The sequence below is a fragment of the Vicia villosa genome, linkage group LG4 (genome assembly GCF_029867415.1).
Source record: "Vicia villosa cultivar HV-30 ecotype Madison, WI linkage group LG4, Vvil1.0, whole genome shotgun sequence".
Lineage (NCBI taxonomy): Eukaryota > Viridiplantae > Streptophyta > Magnoliopsida > Fabales > Fabaceae > Vicia > Vicia villosa.
This window is the reverse complement of record NC_081183.1, coordinates 149,585,488-149,594,429: the sequence shown is the minus strand read 5'-3', so window position 1 is coordinate 149,594,429 and position 8,942 is coordinate 149,585,488.

Sequence of the window (8,942 nt, the reverse complement as noted above, 5' to 3'; positions counted from 1 at the left end):
CTAGAAGGAGGATTTCTTAGATCATTAGTTTTGTTTTCATTCACAATTTCTTTCCGTTTGTTTAAACATTAGTCTTACGACATATGCTGTGTACTTTACAATAATCATTAATGCATTGCTTACGTTTGTCTTGGTTTATTCCTAGTGTTCTCACTATATTTAAAACTGTATTTTTACTTGGTTTTCTTCTTTGTGATATTCAACTCTCGTTAAAACCGTACACCTTTAGAGGGAGAATGACGAAAACGATGCCACAATTTCATACATTATGCTTTCGAACAGACCGTGTTGACGATGTACAGGCATTGTTTCAATTCCCAAATAATGGAGATATAAGGATGTTAATCCCTTGTCAACCCCTTTGAGCCTAAAGAAGTAGGAGTTTTCCTTCATATAAAATAAAACCCTTAATACATAACCTGGGGTAGGGTAGCTGCTCAGTTAACTTAATTATTCAAAACTGTTCCTTTGAACATAATCACCGATGGTTATCTGTCATCATTAAGCCCGGCAGTCAATGTCCGCAAAGGAAAAGAAAGCAATGCAAAAGCCTCTAAGTCAAAACCTATTAAGGAGACTTAGGCAAAAATTGGGGCATCCCACTGACTGTAGTTTTAAAATAAACAGTTCAGGCAAAAGTTAGGGATAACAAATTCGAAAAGAGGTCATTACATACCCTCACAAAAGAAAATATTACGAGAAAGGAGGATGACTGCCTTTGCAAAATAAACCTTGGGTTTTTAAACCATCATGAACATCAGTATTCCCAAAGTCTTTTGGAGCTTAAACGCATAGTCAACTGAGCATAGGACTGGAGAACATCACGAAGATGGGGATGAGTACAAATAAACTTTGAGCCTCTATCTTTTGTTTCTTTAAACCGTGAACCAGGCCACGTTACAACCCTTAAAAGTCCTAACTGAAGCATGGTTAGTTTGAAAGCATACCGTTACCAAAGGTATCCCGACTCCTTAAGGTCTATTATAATTCTTGAGTTGATATCACTTTCTTACAAAAAAAACCTTCGTTTTACTCCAAAAAAAAATGTTTTTAAACTTTCAAGACAGACATATGCATTCGCATCTTATGAATTTCATTATAAAGTACACTTGTCTATGTGGATTCAAATGTTTAAACATCAGGGAGAAGTTCCATGGGGCATGACTAATGGCTAAAAATCCCACTGACTGACGAAGTAGCTTTAAAAACTCGTCAAAAGAAGAAACATCCCTTACGCATGACTGGGATGGCTAATGTGTACACAGGGCATAGCTCGTCATTATACCATTTACATGGGGCAATCTAATCAAGATCCATGGAATCTGTCAAAAGTGTTGAATAGCCCATGGGGCAAGCCCATCACCTGGGGGCATGTTGCAAAGGTCACTCCGTACCAGATGGTGTCAATGCCAGTCTCACATCCTTTCCAGGAACCTTTATAGGATATTTCTCAATCTGTCCATGTAGTCTTCTTTAAGCCATGTTCAAATACTTCTTACCCTTTCTAGGAGCCTTTTCCAGATAGTCTTTTTAAGACCCATCTTCTTATCCTTTCTATTTTCAAACCCTTTCAGATAGTCTTCTCTAAGACATTTTCCTTTCTAAGAGCCTTTTCTAGGTAGTCTTCTGTAAGATATCTCTTAACTTTTTCAGTTAGTCTTTTTAAGACATACTCAAACTTCTCTTATGCTTCCAAGAACCTTGTCAAACTTTGTTTAAAGTACAGAGTCTTCTCTAAGACAGTTCACCATCCTTTCTAGGGTAGTCTTCTTCAAGATGTCTTTTCCTAAGTTTTGTTTAAAACGCCACAAAAAACAGTCTCTATCCTCTCTAGGAATCTTTTTGACCCTCGTCACAAACACGTCCTTTTGAGCTTTGTTTAAAGCACAGTCTTGTTTAAGACAATTTCCCATTCTTTCCAAGGACCTCTTCAGGTAATCTCATAGAAAACATCACCTCATTCTGAGTATTCAGCAAATCACCGTCCGTCGGATGCGACCGAAACGCTTGACTCATTCTGAAAAGCATTTGCTTCACATTCAAATCAACACTTAGCATCAAGGAGACCTCGAAATTGGTCTAATCAAAGGCGATCATTCCTGATAAAGACCCTTGAATGGGGAAACCACGTTCAGAGGGTTTTCCTAAAAACAGGGGCATACAATCAAGGATCCTATTGACTAGGGGCATATCTTTCAAGAATTCAAACACTGGGGCAATGCATATCAGGCAAGACATGGTGAAACTCGAGTTCTCTCTAAAGGTCCTTCATTCAGATTAAGGGGCATGTCTCAAAATTTCTGATATTCGAGAAGTCACACTAGTATCACACAAGGAGCGTTGTTGCGTAATTGATCTTCCCACGCCTGTACTATTTACGTCCTGCAGTGTGGGATTGGCATACATGCATAATTCTCATCTATTTTGAGAATCTCATTACATGACACATGCATCATGACATTGCATAAAACTAACGCTGCCTTTTCAGGTCACTTCATAATCAAAAGGATGTTATCATCCAATTACCGTGCAAATACGATCGTATCAACGATTCAATCTTAACGCGCACAGATACAATTCTAATACCTCATTCCAAGTCTTTCTTCAAAGGCAATCCAGAAGCAATCTAAGAATTTCTCACCTCTCCAGGTAGTCTTGTCCAAGACAATTATCCTAACCTTTCCAAGCAGTCTTGTGTAAGACGTATCCTGACCTTTTCTAGGTAGTTTTGTTTAAAACATCCCACGACCTTTATAGGAACCTTTCTAGGTAGTTTTGTTTAAAACGTTTCATGTCCTTTATAGGAACCTTTCTAGGTAGTTTTGTTTAAAACGTTTCATGTCCTTTATAGGAACCTTTCGAGGTAGTTTTGTTTAAAACGTTTCATGTCCTTTATAGGAACCTTTCTAGGTAGTTTTGTTTAAAACATATCATTCCCTTTATAGGAATCTTTCTAGGTAGTTTTGTTTAAAACATATCGTTCCCTTTATAGGAACCTCTCTAGGTAAGTCTTGTTTAAGATATCCCGTATCCTTTCTAAGAGCCTTTCCAGGTGAGTCTTGTGTAAGACGTATCACACCATTCCCAAAAACCTTTCTAGGTTAGTCTTGTTTAAGACGTACCATAACCTGTCTAGGTAGTCTTGTATAAGACGTTTCATATCTTTTTAGGAGCCTTTCTAGGTGAGTCTTATTTAAGCCATATCATGCCTTCCTAGGTAGCCTTCTTAGAATGTTTATCCAATATTTTCTAAGACATACCTAATTCTTTTAAAGAACTCCGTGGTTAGTCTTCTTCAAGACATTCTTCCTAAGCTTTGTTCAAAGCCTAAGCTTCTTCGCATCATCCTTTGATATACCCTATTCAGGAACCTCTTCAGGTAGTCTTATGTAAGACACTACATCCTCTCTCCTCAGATACAATCAAATGATCCGGGTCTGAAAAGCATACGCTTTAGACAAGTACCCTGCCAGGCAAATGGGTGGCATCTATAAACAGAACTCCTTCCCTACGCAAGCAAATTTCAGGGCATTTCAGTGTCCAATCATCTTCTACCTCTTCAGGTTCAAGAAGATTGAACAGGGGCAGCTGTCATACCCCAAAATTTGCCTTCCATATTCCATTCACAATGAATTCAAAGCTCAAGATTCAAATCCAAAGCTTTGCTCCCTCAATGGTCCAGGTAACCCACAGTCAACTAGTTTGACCTAAAAAGTCAACCATAATCAAAGCACAGTCAAAAACTTTCAATTTTGGGTCAACATAAAGTGAATAAGAGTATAACCATCATTTGATCAAAGGTTGATCATGATCCATTAATAGAAACTCGGAAATGAACAAATTCAAAAGGTTCAAATTAGGGTTTTATAGGAAAAGTCAACTCAACTTTGACTGGCCATAACTTCCACATGGAGTATCAGAAATTTCTCACTCAAAGCCTATTTTGAAGGAAATTGGATTCCCTACAACTTTGTCTCTCACAAGCCAGGGCTAGAAATGCTTAATTTGAGAGGTATGATGCAAAAGATTACAGGTCATTTTCAAGCATCCTTCAAAAGAAGTTTTTTGGCAAAGAGGATATGATCAAGATAAAAGCTCCAAATGGAATATATGTTCCAAAGTGGCTTATAGAGGACATCTTGAGGTTTCCAAAAAGTCTTAGAACTCATTCATAGCTTAAAAATTGAGTGAGATATGCTTGATCAAAGTTGGGTTATTTTTGAAGGCAAAATGTGAAATAAAGGAGGTTCAAATTGGAATTTCTTGCAAATGGGCCTCACTTTTAAAGTTCTAACCTTGGTCCAAAAGTTATCCAAGCTTCTAAAAGTCACTCTCCACAAATTTTAGAGTTTCATTTGATTTTATATGATTTCTATTCATTTAAATGATAATTAAAAGTCAAATAAATCAAAAGAAAATCCAAGATATGATTTAAAGGTTTATTCCAATCAAATCTAATTAGCAATCACACCATATTTCCTATACAAATTCGTGCATGATTTAATTGGAAAAGTTTGGAACAAATTTGATCAAAAATAGAAAGTTTCAATTCAAGAATAAAGTCAATTTTCTCAAACTTGCAAGATTGGATTCAAAGAGGTTTTGGACTGTTTTTATTGACCTAATTCGTTGCCTATAAGTATTTAAAGGAGGCCACATGAATAAGGGTTGGAGAATTGGATCGGAGCAGAGCACTCAAGAACTCAAAAAATTCACAAGAAAAGTGAATTAGGATTTTGGGAATTAGAGATTTTCAAAGGTTTCTAAGGATTGCTACACGTTCATTGGTGTTTGCTGAAGCTATTGGGATACTCACACGACATCAACACCCCCAGAACACTCTCCAATTTGCCAAGGTATGTGCTTCTGAAAATTGGATCGATTAGCTCGTGTCTTGCATTCTCATGGACTTATAATGGCATATTATGATTGTGTTTGATGTTGTGAACGTGTGTGCATAAATAATTGGATTTCTGGGCATTGTATGTTAATTGGCCATTGAAGGCCGAGCAAGATCTTTAGGGTTTGAATTAGGGGTTTTTGATAGGAGTAAAATTAGGGGGATTTAAGGGTGCGGTCTGATTCGCATGATGCATACAAAGGGTTTGGATAGGTCGCGCCATGTTTATTAAAGAGCAGGCCCTATTTGCTATTTTTGTGTTTTGGGTTTGCTACGGAAGATTCGTAGCTATAGTTGCAGGGATTTACAGGTCTGGGTGGGGAAGAAGGTGGCGTGGCAACGAGCCACTGGTCCATTCAGATTTCGCGCGCTTAATTTCTTTTTAGTTTCTTGTTTCATATATTATGCTATGGACGCGTATGATTAACGCATATGCATGCGTGGTGTGTTGGTTGTGTGATGCGCTGGTGAGGGGGAGGTCATGGGTTCGAGCCTCCCCTTCGCCTATTTATTTTTCTGGATTTTCTAACAAGATCCTGTGTGCCTGTTCCCTTAGGGTGTATCATGCGCCCTACAAATCCAGCCATAGGATCATCACTAACCTTAGATCTGACGCCCCAGCCTTGATCCCTCATATCATACACCCTAATAGCTACCCCACAGGATTACCACCCTAATAAAACTTAAATAAATTTTTAATTATTTGTTTATTTTAATTAAAATGTCTTTTTTAATCTATATTAATTATTAAATAATTATTTTTTTAAATAAAATAAATATTTAATAGTTATATTAAAAATTCCAATTTGTTGTTCGTGCCGATTAAATCGATTAATCGCTATGGTCAACAATAATTTTAATTAAAATGTTATTTAATTAAAATGCAAATTAAATCATATTCGGTTAAATGGTTGCAACTATTTTATTAGTTGTGATGATTAACCTTTCTTTCTTTTTTTTTTCTAACTGCAAATTCGCTATTCTTTTTAATCGAATCAATCGATTATGAGGGGTAACGATACAAACTAATTATTAAAAATTATAAAAAATATCCTAATTCGTTATTAGTAATAATCAGATCAGTTGATTAAAATTGGTAACGATACAATTTCAAATCTGTTAACTATGGCGATCGAATCTATTGATCGTTGCGGTTAATAGTGCAAAATTAAATCAGGGTTGTACACCCAAACCTTTCAAAACCTCAATATCAAACTGCGGATTTTCATCCTCATTCAAAACTACGATAGGCTATTCAAAAGCCTCCAAAACCATATCAAATCAAATTGCAAACACCTGAAAGGGTTGAGGGTGCCTAACACCTTCCCTCGACCTGAATATAGTATCTTATCCTGATCTCTTAACTGCGTAGGTTTCCTATTCGCCTTGGTAGAATAGGTGGCGACTCTCTAAGTTATAAATTTTTAGGCAGGTTGCCACAGCAGGTCTCCTCAATCACCCCAAAACACCACCGTGTAGGAAATCTTGTTGTCTTTGGTAAGCTCTAACACCACAATGTCATACCCAAAATTTGTCCTACCCGTTATTAAATTTTCTGGCTTAGACTTCTCATTTCATCTGCATACCTCCACTAGGTCATTTTGCACATCATGCATGATTAATCAATAACTTGGCATGTGATCAAGATTTTTCTTGTGATTTTGGTTTTCCCCATTGAAAGAGAATCATTAGGTTCCCAAGCAAAGGTTAAGACTCACATCATCAAGATCATAGTCTTTGTCAAGCATCATCAAGTTACAATGGCATCTCCTTCAAGTCTTCTCAAGAAAATCAAGTACTGAGGGCTTTGGGATCATTTGTGTTGATCATGAATTAGGTTTTGGATTGATTATTATCACCTCAGAGTTCTCTCATCATCATGGTGCATCTCAAGGAAGGAAATTAGGGTTTGTGTTGATCATTGTTGCTCAAGGTTGTTTGGCTTTGGTCAATGTGAACTTCGTGTTGACTTTCTGAACAAAGATTAATCCCAAGGCATGAATGGAGGTTCATTGTATCCATATGCATTTTATTGGTTCAATAGATTAGTTCAAATTGTTGGAGATAGCATGGCAAATTGAAGAAAGATTTGAATTTGGTTCAATTGGTAAAAGTCAACACAATGCCTTAAAATCAAAGATTGACTTTAGGGTTTTTTGGTCAAAATGATGCCAAGTGTCAAAAAGAATCATGAAAAGTCAATAAATGTGTGGAAAAGTCAAAGTTGAAGAAAATTGGAAAATTTTCTAATTCCAAAATAACATGTTTATGTAGGTGTCTTTGCAAGATTATATCTCTTTCATTTGTGCACCAAAAGTGGTAAATAGGATCTACAATTAAAGCTCATATTTGATACTACATAATGATGCCAAGTTTGAGTACTAAAAGAATCCCTAAGTGATTGTAATTTGATGCTAAAGTGAAGAAGTCAAAATGTGTGAAATGGCAAAACACTTATAATTTTTTCTAAGTTTTGGTTTGGTATTATGGCACAATTTTGAGAGCAAATTATGGGAGTTTTTCAGGCCTTTTATCAATTTGGTTTCTACACCAAAGTTGTAATATGCCATGATTTTTATCCAATGACACCAAGTTTGTACCAAATGTACCACTATACATCAAGATAAACAATTGCAAAGTTACCATGGTTGGTCTGCAAAATTCAAATTGCTACAACTCTAAACCAATTCCAAAATGAACCAAAACTTGAAAATCAATTGAACTAAAGCTTGTTCCATAAGTTTCTCACTTCCATACTTGTAAACCAAGCTAAAGCAAATGGTTTCCATGCCTGAACCAATTTGAAACCGACCCTACCTCCAAACCACCATTTCAAGTGCAATTTCACATTTCACATACTCCAAACCAAGTTTAACCAACTCATACCCTCAGCTTTGGATCCAAACCTAATCAAACTTTTCCTACAAGCTCCCTAAACTTCTATATAATCTCTTTCCCTCCACAATTCATAATTCATCACCATTTTCACAAAATTCACCAAAATATTCATTTCTTCGAATCTCAATTCTCTTTCACTCTCTCTCTCTCTCTCTCTCTCTCTCTCTCAAATTTCTTCATGCCTTCATCATCAACATCACATGAGGAAGCTTCTGCAAGCAATTTAAAGCTCAAGTCATCACTGAATTAAGATCTGCAACTTCACTCCATTATCAATGATGTAAAATCGAATTCTCCATTTTATTGAGTTTTTCTACAAACTAGTGCTTCAATCATCATCTACAAATCGTAATGGAACAATTGTATGCCTTGAACCACTTCTGGATCCAGTGAATTGAGCCTCCCAACTTCATCTTCTTCATCACATAGCTTAACTTAGTCAGAGTAATTGAGCAACATTCAAGGAAAATTATTCATAGATTTATTTTCCCAATACTTCTCTGAAGCTCAATTGATCATTATCTTGTCTTAAAACACCTTGAGAAGGAGCATCAGACTCTCCCCGATAGGTAAGGTTTTGTTCACTTTGATCTACATCATTTCATCATCCTATTGATTGATTCTTGCTATAATTATTCTTGTGTTGATGTTATGAATGTTAACCCTAACATCTAATGCTTTGATTCTATGTATATGCTATTCGCCCGGCGAGCCAAGATTCTCCTGGTGAATTCCTCGCTTCTAGTGCGCTAGGCTAATTCCCCAGGGTTCCAAATCAATAGCTACTGGAATTTCTCAAATGATGCTCGCCCCATATTATCCTTGTGCTCGCCCGGCGAGCTCGCTCCTTCCTCGCCAGGAAAATTTTCTGAAACAACACCACTTTGCTTTGCTTCAATTCTTATTCTCTTGCATATGCTTTTTGATAGCTTTGCATAAAGTTTTACTTCAAAATCAACAAACATATTATAAATACCAAAGTTATATACACAAACTCTATTATCAAGAAAACATGTCAACTTTTGATATGGAAATATAAACATATTTGACACCTAACAGAAATTTTTAAGCAAAGTTTTGTTTGGCCCCTTATATCTCCACACTAGCTACTATGATTAGGTTTAGCATACCATTCAATTAGAAA